This window comes from Schistocerca serialis, chromosome 1 (genome assembly GCF_023864345.2).
Source record: "Schistocerca serialis cubense isolate TAMUIC-IGC-003099 chromosome 1, iqSchSeri2.2, whole genome shotgun sequence".
NCBI classification, from domain to species: domain Eukaryota; kingdom Metazoa; phylum Arthropoda; class Insecta; order Orthoptera; family Acrididae; genus Schistocerca; species Schistocerca serialis.
The window spans coordinates 936,221,075-936,237,801 of record NC_064638.1 but is presented as its reverse complement, the minus strand read 5'-3'; positions in this window follow the sequence as shown (position 1 = coordinate 936,237,801).

Genomic DNA, 16,727 nt, shown 5'->3' with positions numbered 1-16,727 from the left:
AGCGTGTGTTTGCAGTTAACTATTTTTTTAGTGTGTATACTATACATTTTTTTATAAATTTAATAACAGGGAATCGGTGCTACAAATATTTCAAAAGTTACATAAATACAAATATTATGTAATGTTTATTACAGATATATGTACCTAATAATAAACCCGTATTAGAATGCAACGTTGAGTCAAAATTTCGCAGCAGTCGGTCCAGAACTTCCGGCGATACCCGTTCTTGAACAAATCAAAATTTAAATTTTTGTTTCTATAGATAACAATTATAATAATAACAATAATCATAGGTAATGCTAAAAGACTATATATACATTCGTAAGGGTGGAGCTGACGGAAGAGGCAAGCTTCATAAAGGTGATAATGCATATTTAAAACTACAGACACGTCTGTGTGGTAACCACCGGTACTCTGGCCAGCATATGTTCACCATCTAAGATGCAGTTGAACACCAGGCTCTGGGAACTAACAATCCCTAGTTCTACCCAACCAGAATTAGCTGGAGCCTAATTCGTATAAGGAATATGAAAATTACCCCAGGCGGTCAATCCACTCTCCTTGTGGCGACAACCAAGCTATAGGATTCTGGGTAGCTTGGGGCTCGTATCACAGAGAAAGTCGGAGATCGCTGGTCAGTTTCCACGAAAATCTCGCACATGTATTGCCACTTTTAACATCCATACGTTTATTGAAATTGGAAAATTACTGAATCCTACTAAAGAACAACAGACAGAAAATTTAAATCCTTGCACTTCAAGAAACTAGATACACCGATTCGTAGGCCGGCCGGAATGGCCGAGCCGTTCTATGCGCTACAGTCTGGAACCGCAAGACCGCTACGGTCGCAGGTTCGAATCCTGCCTTGGGCATGGATGTGTGTGATGTCCTTAAGTTAGTTGGGTTTAAGTAGTTCTAGGTTCTATGGGACTGATGACCTCAGAAGTTAAGTCCCATAGTGCTCAGAGCCATTAGAACCGATTCGTAAACAAGAGACTACAACAACTACCGTATTTTTAACACAAAACAGACAAGAAAATATGCAAAGGAGCTACATTATTTGGCTTGGCCTTTATTGTGAATATTGACATCTTTGACTCTGTTACAGATGTTAATCATATCAGCAATAGACTAATGAACATGCGAATTAAGCACAACAACATAACATTAAAAAATATTAATGTTCACTCACCTACTAACATTGACAACAAAAAAAAGAACCTGATAAGACAGGAAACTTTTGGGAAAAACTTGAAACTGAAATGTCCTAATTTCCGAAGCAGGAAGTAAAAATTCTTCCCAGTGATTTCAACGCACGAATTGGCAAGAAGAGAGAAAACATGAAGAAAACAGTCGGTAAGTACTCTTCACGCAAAGCACGAACAAGAATAGCGTCTGGCTCATCGACTTGTGCCAACAAGACGGTCAAAAAATCATGTCAACTTCACTTTGAAAGAACCCTAACAAACAAAAATCGTAGCGAACACTAATCTCTCATCTAGGTAAATTTCAAAGAGACCATGTTGCAATCTCCCCTGATTTCCAGAAACAAATACACGACGTTCAAGTCCGCAGAGAGGCAAATATGGAATAAGACCACTATCTTACAGAGTTAAAATTAAAATCACACCAAAAATGAAACACCGAAAGAAAGCACAACTAATTTCCAAATTTGATTAGAAAAAATCTAAGAATAAAAAATTACTGACGTATGGGAAAAACAGCCCACAAACAAATGGAGATATTTCCAAACGAAAATTATACAGAAAGCAAGTGAACTGATCCGAATAAGGAAAAAATTCTGACATCCGTGGTGGAACTCAAATTGTGATAATGCAATAGAAGAGAGACAACGAGCCTACTTCAACTGCAATTGTGGCAAATCAGAAACCACACAACAGAAATTTTCAGAGATCAGAAAATAATCAGCTAAAATACTCAGATAAACTAAAAGAAGATATCTTAATGAACAGCTAAACTCAAATGAAGAATTAGGAATCACAACACACACGACTTTTACAAAACGTTCGCAAATCAAATCAAAGGATAAACACCACGAAATCTCTGTTTCAGGAAAGAAAACTGAAAACTGACACTAACAAAGAAAATTGTCAAGAATTAGCCAACTATAATTCACAGGTTCTTCACTGCTCACAACCAAGTACGAGATTCTCTAGATTGCAACCAGAACACACAAATGAACTTTACTACCGCCAACTCAAGTAGAAATTTACAGTCACATTAAAAAGCTAAAAAGTAATAAGTCATCTGGAAAAGATGGAATAATAGCTGAGGTACTGAAGGAACTTGGTCAAATTCCTTAAAAGAGATCACCCAAATCTTACAAGGAATTTGACATGCAGAAAATATTACAGACGTTTGGAAATGTGCACTAATTTATCCATAGCACAAAAAGGGAGAGAGCTAAGATGTGAACAACCGTAGAGGTATTTCACTTTTGCCGGTCACTTATAAAGTTGTATCTACATCTTTCAAAGAGAGCACAAGAACAAGTAGTCCATAAAATTTCAGATTACCAAGCAGGCTTTCGACCTATCAGATCGCGCTCGGAACAGATCTTTCATCTTAAAACTGTTTTAAAAAGTAAAACAATCTGATCGAAACCAATAGTCTGCACATTCAATGGTTTTAAAAAAGCATACGATTCTGTAGCTGAACAGTATCTATGCAGTGTTCTAGAATAACACGGATTAGAAACCTGATGGAACAAACACCGACAGAAACCAATTCAAACTTTAAATTCATAAACTAAATTTCGGAACCTCTTAGTTAAAACAGGAGTAAGACAATGAGATGGGATCTCGTCACTGTTATTCAACATAGTTTCATACAAATTAATGAAAGGACGGGAAATGGAAGTAAGAAAACCAACTGTTGGAAGCCAATGGAACTACGAAGATGTCAAGCAAAATTGAGCGTTCCATACTTAGTATATGCCAGTAAAACAAATCGATACCCTCAAAGAATGTGTAGAGGAGGTTGGCCTGCAAATATCCTTTGAGAAAATTGTATTCATCTGTTTCAAGTTAGATATTCCGAAACTCAAAGCAAATTATCGTAAAATCGACGTAGTCAAACAATTTAAGTATCTCGGTGAGTTATTGAATCAACAGGACTTGATAAAAATTGCACAAGAAAAGAGGTTACAGAAAATTAAGAAAGCGTCCGGACTTTTTCAGATCTAGTTTAACAAAAAATGCCTGACAAAGTGCACTAAAATCGGACACTACACAACACAGTAAGCAAACCGAGAATCACATATTCAAGTAAAACATTCTCATTGAATTGAAAACTAGATTTACAAGAAATTAAGAAAGTAGAGAGAAAGTTCATTAGAAAATTTTTGGGACCACGATACATACAAGATGGATACAGACAGCAAACCATCGAGAAAACAGAAAAAGTATCAAACATCGAAATTGGCATCGGAAAGAGACAAATGAAGCTCTATGGACAAATAGACAGATTACCTGGAAACAGACTAACAAAACAGCTATTGAACTATGTTACATACCTTAAAGCATCAATACCTTGGGTAACTGAAGTTACCAAGGATTTGACAGAAGCAATAATTGACTTAACAAACACATCAGACAGGGATACATTGTGAAGCAAAATTGACAGGTGGAAGTTTATTCCAGAGGCGGAACCAAAATCATACCGACCACAGTGGATCGAAGAAACAAAGACATTCGGCGAGCAAACGAAGAAATATTGGGAAAATAAGAAGTACCATAAGAGAGACTGAAGATCACCTTCTTATCGTTCTCTAAATGGGGACATTTGCTAATAACAATAATAATAATTCGTAAGATTATTCTGTATCAGTAACAGTATTAATAGAGAGGCTACAGACAAATACAGTGAGCGATATGGGAGAAAATGAAAGCTTAAAAAGGAAATTGATTACTGCACAGGTAATATTTAATAGTAAGGGCCATTTCATCTAAGTTCTGAATCAGAGGGTTACGGACATACATACACAGTTAGAATGGATGTTCTTCTCTAAAAAATATCAGTGCATAAATACAGGGTATTTCCTTGATAATGTTACTAACTTACAGAATTAATGGAGAAGGGTAAATGTATCAATCTGAGGTGAGGGAACCTTGTCCGGAAACGATCGAGTGGAAAGTTACAAGCGAAAATTGTTCTGGTAAATCTGATAGTGGAACAGGTGTACCGGTACTGTTGTTGCTACCCTTGTAGGATAGGCAACTTTAAGAGATGGCAGTATGAACCGAATCAGGAAAAAAAGTCTAGTAAACATGGTCTCCAAAATGGCTATGTTAAACGCTATGAGCACTTGTTCATCCTCACTGCTATGAAACATATTTCTTCGACAGCAAGCTCTTAGAGGGAGAATGTAGCGTGGACCAAGAAAAGAAAAGAATTTCCTGTAAATGTGGGCTCTAAAATACATACATTAAGAGCAATGAGCACTTGTTTAGTAGAAGCGATGTGTTTCACAGTACCGAAGATGAACCAAATGCTCATAGCGCTTAAATTATGTAAGCGAATATTTACTGGACATTTTTTCTTGTTTTGGTTCATACTAACATCTCTGAAATTTGCCTACCAGACAGTCTTAGCAACAACACTACCTGTATATGAATTGCACTGTCACAGGTATCAGAACGATTTTCACTTATAACTTTCGAATCGGTCGTTTCCGGACCAAGGTTCCTTGGGTCGCATTGATATATTTACGCTTCTCCATCATCCCTGAAAGTCTGTAAAATCATCTCACAAACATCCTGTATAAAAATGTGTACATGATCTTCCTGAACACGTTATCACATTACCGTTATATCTCTGCTGTAACAATTATTTTTTTGTTTTTGTTATCTGTTTTTGAAAAACTGTCTCTAAAAGGCATCGGAACTGTTTACGGCACTGTGCTACACTTCATATGTCATGCTTCCTTCCTCGACCATGCGTATACCCGTCACCGTCGCCGAGGTGGAACTGGATGTCACACTGACGTGGAGCTGAGGTGATACTGCGGTTCTGCCTCGTGTGTCGCTCTTGTATTGGTTGAATGCGCACGTTCTGTAATCCACAACACTAGATACAGTCGCAGGTACTTGATGCATCACATTGACGCTTCTATGGTGATGGTATGCGGGAAGGGAGGGGTTTTTGTAACACCGTACCATATTTGTCTTTTTCATTCCGGGAAGTAGTGTTAGAACATTGTCTTTCATTGTCCATCATTAGTAATTTCTTCTAAGTTCTTTTAGAGCTTGGTTAGTGTCTATTTGTTCCACAATTCAATTATAAGCGTCACAGTTGAGGATAATATGGCCGGGTTTACGTGGTCAAGGGCTGAGGGTTTTCGAATACCTGGAATAAGTTGGAAGACTTTTCCGACCTTTAACTTTTGCCCTATTCAGTCTGCCATGCTCTCCAGTTCAGGAATTGGGACATAGTTGTTAGACTTTTGCCTAAGTATTGTTTTAGTGTTATTAAATCCGCTTTCAATAAGCGGTACGAGGCTGCACGACTTCTTGCCGTAATGGCTACTCACGTGATGCCAAAATCCTCTGTGAGACTGAGAAGCACACACCTCTGTTAACATCGAAAGATTTGTCTGTTACGCGTGTATAGAAGTCTTTGTGCCCAGACACTCGTTAGTAGGATATGATGAAAATGGCATCATGCTGTGTTCTCAATGCATGCAGCGGCAACTTGTAATTAGATGTGGAGACTTGGATAGTTTTGCGCAGAATGTTAGTTGGTTCTTGCGATCGTCTGAAGGTAATGTTTGAGGTTACCCTTTTCGTTCAGATGAACACAGAGATGTCGTAGGGCTGTTTGTCTGGTGATGCAGATGCTTTCTAATCTAAGTTTCCAATTTAACTGTGGAACGTTTACGGAATGAAAGGTGACCTTCAAAGAGTATGCAAGTTATTTTCTGTGCAATTGTGCTTCATTTGTTGTCCACTCACCATCGCTGCATCCGGAAGAGGTTTCCATGTGCCATTTCCTCCAATTCAGTTCTAGAGCTCCCCTACAACACAGCCAAGACCTATCGACGTAAACCACCACTCCATGGATTTGGTCATTATCTTACAGTTGGCAGCAGGGTGATTCGACTGCCAAAACCAAAAATACTGCTCCGATAATCGATCCCTGTGGGTAACTTTGTTAGTTCTTTGTGTTAATGTTTGTGTGGCGGCTGGTCATTCTACAACTCTACCCCTGCAGCATGTAGCTGTAGTATTGACATTGGTGAGGGGAGGTTGGCCTGTAGTTCACACATCCGGGCACACAACGCAGACCACTATTAAAAGCTTACAAAATGTCAATTAATACTGCAATATCATTTTTTCTTATATGTGTCTATTGTTTCGACTGCCTTGTTAATTCCATCTTTAATACACTTCCCTTTCCCAAACCAAACTGACACTGATTAAATCCCTGAAGCTCCCTGTATGAGTGTAACCTGTCATAGAGGTCTCTTTCCTGAAACTATATAAGTGCGTTAAGCAAACAAATTAGTCTACAGATTTTGGGAAGAGCCCGAACTCTTATCCTGGACTTGTTTATTATTACACACTTTGATATTTTCCAAGTCGCAGCCATCTTTCCCGTTAAGGATTCTTTCAGTAATCTGGTTAGTCCACCGATAAAACATCTCATTATCAGATCTTTAGCCTATCAACTAGCAGAGATAAGTATCTTACCACATATAGATAAGTGGGCTACAGGATTTATTAAATAGGCATCCTATGTTATCTATTCGCAAGCCAGAAAATACATCTATTGCACGAACGATTGGGATCAGAAAAGTAACAGTAACAGCAACAGTAACAGTATTTTAGTATTACGCAGTAGAAATAACTGCACGTTTTTCAAAATTTTACTGAAATAATTCCTTACCTTTAACAATTTCTTTGAAGATTCCACAATTCCTTAGTCAAAATCATTAAACATTTTTATGTCTTAGTTTTAAAATGGTATTCCTTATAATTTCAACGTTTCTGCAGTAATTTCACAAAAAATGTCTTATTCCAGTGTTCCCGCGGATGGGCAGGACAGGAAACACGCAAGCATTTGTTTGAAAAAATGTAAAAAACGAAAATGGATAAGATACAGTTTTATAGCTTCAAGAACTATTTCCTTGTGCTCCTTCATTTTACAAAAATGGTTAAACATGAAGCACACTGTTCCGCTGCCAGTTCCCTTATATCCGAATATTAGTGAGAACCCATTCGCTATTTTGTTACAGAAATCCACATTTGTTAGAGTGGTCACCTTGTTGCCCCCACGGTTCTAACCTCACTGATTTAATACATTTGTCATTCTTGCTAGTATCATAAATTTTTATTACAATGGTCGTTTTACCTATGTCCCCTGTGCAATTTTCTGTCGTTATTATTGTAGGGGACTGTGCAAGGCAAGCATTCGGATGTGTTTATATCAATTTTATTCGCTGTATTTTCTTTGGCTTGATCTCAGTTAGAGTCTGTCTGATGGTCACTGTTCAGCAGTTCTTCAGCTCTAGAGTACAGACAGGTCTCAGCATCGCAGTTTGAAATATGAGAGCCGCAGTACTACCGTCTTGAAAAAAACATACTTCATTTAAATTAAATTAGTAAAAATAACGAAACAGAAATAGAAATATGAGATGTTGTTTTTATTTAGGGTTATTATTTAATCGCAAAAAGCACAAGGATACTACACAGTACAATCACATTAATGTTACTTGGTGTCTTCAGTGTAGTTACATAAAGATCAGTTCTTTAACGTACATTTGAAAATAATGTAATCGACACTGATGATAATTGCAAGTGCTTCTCTACTACCCATCCGATTACATTCCCTAAACAACTACACAGTTACAGTATAGTTCGCCAAGTCATAAAATAAGGGAACATATTACCTTTCATTCTGGAGTCGGTGTGCAGAAAAATTAAATTCAACTTTCAGCTCCACTGCATGAGTAGAAACCATAGGCTGCTCCTAGCTATTGCTCTGTATCTTTCTCAGCGTAAAGGAATGCAGCCTCCATCAAAAGCACACTAAGTCATACACGGGGAAAACAATTGCACTGCAAAGCAGCGCAAACTAAATGCAATAAAATAAAATCTTTTGATTTCCTTCCAAACCGGTAAGCCACCTGTGGCTACCATGCCTTCGCTAGACACAGGCCAAAACCGCTGTCGCCTCAATGATAGGCTGAAGGAGCCATGAATATGACGAAGGCGATCAACGTGCCACAGAGGCACTGAAGAGCCAAATATCGCGTAGGGCCTCCGCGAGCCCGCAGAAGTGCCGCAACACCACGTGGCATGGACTCGGCTAACGTCTGAAGTAGCGCTGGATGGACCTGACACTATGAATCATGCACAGCTGTCCATAAATCCGTAAGAGTACGAGGGGGTAGAGATGTCTTCTGAACAGCACGTAACATTCCATCCCTGATATGCTCAATAATATTCATGTCTGAGGAGTTTGGTGGTCAGCGGAAGTGTTTAAACTCAAGAAAGTGTTCCGGGAGACACTCTGTAGCTATTCTGGACCTGTGTGGTGTCGCACTGTCATGCTGGGATTACCCAAGTCCGCCGGAATGCACAATGGATATGAGTAGATGCAAGTCATCAGAGAGGATGCTTACGTACGTGTTACCTGTCAGAGTCGTATCTAGACGCATCAGGGTTCCCATACCACACCAACTGCAGATGCCCCACACCATTACGGAGCCTCCACCAGGTTGAACAGCCCTCTGCTGACATGCAGGGTCCATGGATTCATGAGGTTGTCTCCACACACGTACGCTTCCATCAGCTCGCTACAACTTGAAACGAGACTCGTCCTACCACACAACTTGTTTCCAGTCATCAACAGTCCAGTGTCGGTATTCACAGGCCCAGGCGAGGCGTAAAGCTTCGTGTCGTGCAGTCATCAAGTGTACACGAGTGGGTCTTCGGCTCCGGAAGCTCATACCGATGACGTTTCTTTGAATGGTTTGCACTCTGACACTTGGTGACGGCCCAGCGTTGAAATATGCAGAAATTTTCGAAAGGGTTGCACTTCTCTCACGTTGAACGATTCTCTTTAGTCGTCTTTGGTCCTGTTCTTACAGGATCTTTTTCCAACCGCAGCGGCGTCGGTGATTTGATGTTTTACCGTATTCCTGATATTCACGGTACCCTCATGAAATTGTCGTACGGGAAAATCCCCAATTCATCGCTACCTCGGAGATGCTGTGTCCCATCTTTCGTGTGCCGACTGTAACACCACGTTCAGACTCACTTAAATCTTGATAACCTGCCATTGTAGCAGCAGTAATCGATCTAACAACTGTGCCAGACACTTGTTGCTTATGAAGGCGATGGCGACCGCAGCGCCGTATTCCGCCTGTTTACATATCTCTGTATCTGAATACCCAAGCCCATACCTGTTCTTTTTGCGCTTCAGTGTATGATAGCAATGACTGCTCGCGAGACGTTGATCCATACTAACGGGATGTGTGGAAGAGAGTCAGTTTTAACGGCCCCTTTCGAGTCTTTGCCTGACACCCTTGGCACCCTTATTCTCTGTCGCCGAGATGAAGAGAGTGTTTATGCTCTTTACATGTCGTGGTTCAAAATGGCTCTGAGCACTATGGGACTCAACTGCTGAGGTCATTAGTCCCCTAGAACTTAGAACTAGTTAAACTAACTAACCTAAGGACATCACACACATCCATGCCCGAGGCAGGATTCGAACCTGCGACCGTAGCGGTCTTGCGGTTCCATACTGCAGCGCCTAGAACCGCAGGGCCACTTCGGCCGGCTTACATGTCGTGTTTTTGCCTCGGTGCGTGAAACTGTATGTATTATTATTCCCAGAAGACGCATATGACACAGATGGTCTTACAATTTGCTCTTTTAGCTCTTCATTTTCGTGTTTGAGCCTATCCTTTTCCTCTTCAGGCTCTCTGATTTTGACCTCAAGGGCTGGTATTGATTGATATGCATTTGTGCACGTAGCTTCCGAATTTCACGGCAGATGTCATAAATTTACCCTTGCATTACACATATTTAACCTGCCACTGATTTCGTCTAGACTTTATTTCAATATTTTTCTGTCTCTGGAAGCGATTGAAACATACTTTATGATGACCGAACTACGTTTACCGTTCTAGATACTTATGAGTCCCCTGATTCGTAGTGATCCGTTTCCTTACCAGGAGTGTTTGATCTTTGAGGAGTCCATGGTGTTGAACTTGCAGTGCATTTTTACCTGCTCCTAGGCCTCTGATGACGTGGTGATTTTGCGTGGAGTGCAACAAGTAATGACGGCGCTGCAGTCAGGTGCCGCGCTCTGACGGAGCACGGCAAGGCACCTCAGTCCAACGTAAACAAATGATTACTTGCGTAAGTAGGGCAACGACCACAGTCACAATCTTGTGCCCAGACCGCTTATCAGTCAAGTTGTTGTTGTTGTTGTTGTCTTCAGGCCAGAGACTGATTTGATGGAGCTCTCGATGCCATTCTATCCTGTGTAAACCTCTCCATTTTCGAATAACTTGGTTCAAATGGCTCTGAGCACTATGGGACTTAACATCTGAGGCCATCAGTCCCCTAGAACTTAGAACTACTTAAACCTAACTAACATAAGGACGTCACACACATCCATGCCCTAGGGAGGATTCGAACCTGCGACCGCAGCTCCGAATAACTACTGCAACCTACATCCTTTTGAATCTGCTTAGTTTATTCATCTCGTGGTCTCCCTTTACAATTTTTACCCTCCACGATTCCCTCCAATACTAAATTGGTGATCCTCTGATGCCTCAGAACACGTCTTACCAACCGATCCCTACTTCTAGTCAAGTTGTGCCACAAATTCCTCTTCCCCTCAATTCTGTTCAGTGCCTCCTCATTATTTCCGTGATCTACCCAACTGGTCTACTACTGTAGCACCACATTTCTAAAGCTTCTATTCTCTTCTTGTCTATACTGTTTATAGTCATGTTTCACTTCCATATATGGCTACAATCCATGCAAAGACTTTCAGAAACGACTTCCTGACACTTAAATCTATACTCGATGTTTCAAATATCTCATCTTCAGAAACGTTTTCCTTGCCATTGTCAGTCTACATTTTATATCCTCTCTACGTCGACCATCACCAGTTATTTTTCTCCCCAAATAGCAAAACTCATCTACTACTTTAAGCGTCTCATTTCCTAATCTAATTCCCTCAGCATCACCCGATTTAATTCGACTACATTCCATTATCGTCGTTTTGCTTTTGTTGACGTTCATCTTATATCCTCCTTTCGAGACACTGTCCATTCCGTTCAGCTGCTCTTCCAGGTCCTTTGCTATCTCTGACAGAGTTACAATGTCGTCGGCAAACCTCGAAATTTTTATTTCTTCTCCTTGGATTTTAATTTCTACTCCAAATTTTTCTTTACTTTCCTTTGCTGCCTGCTCAATATACAGATTGAGTAACATCGAGGATAGGTTACAACCCTGTCTCACTCCCACCTCAACCGCTGCTTCCCTTTTAAGCCCCTCGGCTCTTATAACTGCCATCTGGTTTCTGCACAAATTGTAAACAGCCTTTCGCCCCGTGTATTTTACACCTACCACCCTCAGAATTTGAAAGAGAGTATTCCAGTCAACATTGTCAAAAGCTTTTTCGAAGTCTACAAAACCTAGATATGTAGGTTTGCCTTTCCTTACTTTTCTTCTAAGATAAGTCGTAGGGTCAGTATTGCCCCGCGTGTTGCAACATTTCTACAAAATCCAAACTGATCTTCCCCAAGGTCGGCTTCTACCTGTTTTTCCATTCGTTTGTAAAGAATTTACTGTAGCATTTTGCAACCATGACTTATTAAACAGATAGTTCGGTAATTTTCACACTTGTCAACACCTGCTTTCTTTGGTATTGGAATTATTATGTTCTTCTTGAAGTCTGAAGGTATTTCACCCTTCTCATTCATCTTGCTCACTGGGTGGAAGAGTTTTATCATGGCTGTCTCTCCCAAGGCTAACAGTAGTTCTAAAGGAATGTTGTCCACGCCCGGATCCTTGTTTCGACTTACGTCTTTCAGTGCTCTGTCGAATTTTTCACGCACTACTGTATGTCCCATTTCATCTTCAACCACGTCCTCTTCTATTTCCATAACATTGCCCTGAAGTACGTCGCCCTTGTATAGACCCTCTATATACTCCTTCCACCTTTCCGCTTTTCCTTCTTTCCTTGGGGCTGGTTTTCCATCTCAGCTCTTGATATTCGTACAGGTGGTTCTCTGTTCTGCAAAGATCTCTTTAATTTTCCTGTAGGCAGTATCTTTCTTACCGCTAGTGACATACACTTCTACATCCTTAGATTTGTACTCTAGCCATCTCTGCTGAGACATTTTCCACTTCCTGGCGATCTCATTTTTGAGACGTTTGTATTTCTTTTTGCCTGCTTCATTTACTACATTTTTTTTTCCCTTTCATCAGTTAAATTAGACATCCGTTTTCATCCTCTGCTGCCCTCACTATTTCACCTCTCAAAGCTGCCCATTCTTCTTCTACCATATTTTTTTCTTGTGTTTGTCAACCGTTCCCTAATGCTCTCTCTGAAACTCTCTACAACCTCTGGTTCTTTCAGCTTATCCATGTCGCATCTCCTAAAATTTCCACCATTTCGCAGTTTCTTCAGTTTTAATCTACAGTTCATAACCAATAAATTGTGATCAGAATCCACATCTGTCCGTTGAAGTTCCTTACAATTTAAAACATTGTTCCTAAATCTCTGTCTTACCATTATATAATCTGTCTGAAACCTTCCAGCGCCTGCAGGCCTCTTGCACAACCTTCTTTTATGATTGTTAAACCAAGTGTTAGGTACGATTAAGTTATGCTCTGTGCAAAATTCTACCAGGTGGCTTCGTCTTTCATTCCTTACCCCCATTCCATATTCACCTACTACTTTTCCTTCTCTTTCTTTTCCTAATATCGGTTCCCAGTCCCCCACGACTATTAAACTTTCATATCCCTGAACTATATGAATAATTTCTTTTATCACATCGTACATTTCTTCAATCTCTTCATCATCTGTGGAGCTAGTGTGGTAGGCATGGTATTCGTGCCTATCTTTGCTAATATAATGCGTTCACTATGCTGTTCGTTGTAGCTTATACGCGTTCCTGTTTTTTTTTTATTCATTATTAAACCTCCTCCTGTATTATCATTATTTGATTTTGCATAGATAATCCTGTATTCACAAGACCAGAACTCTTGTTCCTCTTGCCACCGAACTTCACTAATTCTCACTATAGCTAATTTTAACCTATCCATTTCCCTTTTTAAATTTTCTAGCCTACCTGCCCGATCAAGGGATTTGACATTCCACGCTCCGATCCGGGGAACGCCAGTTTTCTTTCTCCTGATAACGACGTCCTCCTGAGTAGTCCCCGCCCAGATATCCGAATGGGGGACTATTTTACCTCCGGAATATTTTACCCAAGAGGACGCCGTCATCATTTAACCATACTCTAAAGCTGCATGCCCTCGGGAAAAACTACGGCTGTAGTTTCCCCTTGCTTTCAGCCGTTCGCAGTACCAGCACAGCAACGCCGTTTTGGCTGATGTTACAAGGCCAGGTCAGTAAATCATCCAGACTGTTGCCCCTGTAACTACTGAAAAGCATGCTGCCCTCTTCAGGAACCACACGTTTGTCTGGCCTCTCAACAGATAACCCCCCGTTGTAGTTGCACCTACTGTGTGGCTATCTGTATCGCTGAGGCACACAAGCCTCCCCACCAACGGCGAGGTCCATAGTTCATGGGGGCGCATCACGTATTTCACTGAAATTACTTTGGCACTTCGTTTGTAGTTTTCGAGCGTAGAACCATCACCACTACCACTTATGTAACGGTGCTATCGTCACACATGGTGTAGTACATTTTAGATATCCGTAGCATACATTTTCGTGCTTTTCGACAAAACTATACGAAAAATTTGGTAAACCCGAAACGGACGCGCCATATTACATAATATCAGCCCACTGATTAGTGATCGATTGAAGAAGTAACCTGGACATCGAGCACGACAGACCGGACTGCACTGCGGACGCGTTCTCATGTTGTGGCACCCTTTGATTTGACTGACTGCTACCCTGCGAACACGACACAAGCTTCCGGAAGATATGGACATGCCGATCGCGGAGTGATTGACTGATTCTTCTGGCATGAACCAAAAGATTTCTGGACACTGTAGAAGATGCCTGTACCAACAAACTTAGGATGGAGGCTGGCGTCGGAAACTTCGGACATAAGGGTAAGGGGAGTCTGGAATGCAAAATACCAACGAAAGAAGGCCTCACATGCATTGAGGTGCTAGGTATAAAGCATATCTCTGTAGATGAGTGTGTCTCATTGACGTACACTGAGCCTGTTTTGTCGTACAATGACGGAGGCTTTATTTGTCGGAGAACTGTAACCTTGTCTGCTCAGTCCTGAGCAGGCAACTGAGAAGTTACTGGACTAATATCTGACAATAGTTTCGAAAATTGGCGTTTATTGCTAGTACAGCGATTCAGTTCTTCCCTTCAATGGCTTTCTACGTAGAGAATGAAGCAACGTTAAATATACATGCTAGAGTCCTACGTAGATGACGCTCTCATAGAGTTTATTGGACAGGAAAACTCGAAGAGGTTCTGGCGCTGCAGTCCGGAACCGCGGGACTGCTACGGTCGCAGGTTCGAATCCTGCCTTGGGCATGGGTGTGTGTGATGTCCTTAGGTTAGTTAGGTTTAAGTAGTTCTAAGTTCTAGGGGACTTATGACCTAAGATGTTGAGTCCCATAGTGCTCAGAGCCATTTGAACCATTTGAATTTGAAACTCGAAGAGTCGGCCATCAGTAAATTGTCCAAGAATTGGATGCCCATACCTCACTGACTGAGGAAGCTGACAGGTAATCTCATGGACTGAAAAACTATTGCACATAAATCTCAAAATTAACAAAGATACGACGAAGAAAAAGACAGAGGAACTTTGAGTACTTCATGGAGATGCGGAAATGTCAGTTTCCACGCCCAACCACTCAATTTTGAAATAATTTGTAAACTGTCAGAAGAGTAGCTGCATAGTTGATTCACTAGTTGTCACTCATTGCTTTGTGGCTACACTAAAGAAATCACCGGGAATGGCGTCATATTTTAGCTCTACTTCATAAAATGGCCACAAAGTGCTGATTTGGGAAGGGGATGAGGTCTGCAGTCTGAGGGTAGTGATTACTGCAGGTAGTGGCCGAGTTCACTCACTGTACGGAGTGAAGTGTGTTAAGAAAGTTATGGGAAACGCTTCCAGACAGTCTCTTTGGCCCAGTTGAAGTAATGAGTGAGATGAGCACATCTCCAGTCTATACAAGCCACTTAAACCATAGCCTATTTTGATGTGCTTCATTCTGTATTTCTGAACAGTTGTTGCTATTGTTGATAGTAAGCACTCCGCGTAACAAAATTAGTCAGCCCGGGAGACATCACGATAATATCGTACAGCACTGCATCTCGCCATCATGATTGCTTCAGTTCGAAGAGGAAGAGAGCCCACATGTATCTTCAGATACGCAAAATCCAGTTAAAACCACCTGTTCACTGTTATATTCATAGAGGTACCGAATTGCATTGATGTCGAACGCTGACTTTTACCCTTTCTTCCAAATAGTCCCATAAATTTTCTTCTGCTTCTTTCTTCAAGCGTTGGGCATTCAACTGTTTTGTCCTCTTGTTCAGTGCTTCTATTGTCAATGTTTAATTGCTGTTTAGTCTCTTCGCTTCTTTCTTGGTACACCTATGATTGATCTTTCCCTACTGCTGGGTAATTCATTATTATTTTAGGGCCGGCCAGGGTGGCCGAGCGGTTCTAGGGGCTACAGTCTGCTTTTCAGTCTTAGTTATTGTCTGACTGTAGTACACCTTATTCTATCATACACTCCTGGAAATGGAAAAAAGAACACATTGACACCGGTGTGTCAGACCCACCATACTTGCTCCGGACACTGCGAGAGGGCTGTACAAGCAATGATCACACGCACGGCACAGCGGACACACCAAGAACCGCGGTGTTGGCCGTCGAATGGCGCTAGCTGCGCAGGATTTGTGCACCGCCGCCGTCAGTGTCAGCCAGTTTGCCGTGGCATACGGAGCTCCATCGCAGTCTTTAACACTGGTAGCATGCCGCGACAGCGTGGACGTGAACCGTATGTGCAGTTGACGGACTTTGAGCGAGGGCGTATAATGGGCATGCGGGAGGCCGGGTGGACGTACCGCCGAATTGCTCAACACGTGGGGCGTGAGATCTCCACAGTACATCGATGTTGTCGCCAGTGGTCGGCGGAAGGTGCACGTGCCCGTCGACCTGGGACCGGACCGCAGCGACGCACGGATGCACGCCAAGACCGTAGGATCCTACGCAGTGCCGTAGGGGACCGCACCGCCACTTTCCAGCAAATTAGGGACACTGTTGCTCCTGGGGTATCGGCGAGGACCATTCACAACCGTCTCCATGAAGCTGGGCTACGGTCCCGCACACCGTTAGGCCGTCTTCCGCTCACGCCCCAACATCGTGCAGCCCGCCTCCAGTGGTGTCGCGACAGGCGTGAATGGAGGGACGAATGGAGACGTGTCGTCTTCAGCGATGAGAGTCGCTTCTGCCTTGGTGCCAATGATGGTCGTATGCGTGTTTGGCGCCGCGCAGGTGAGCGCCACAA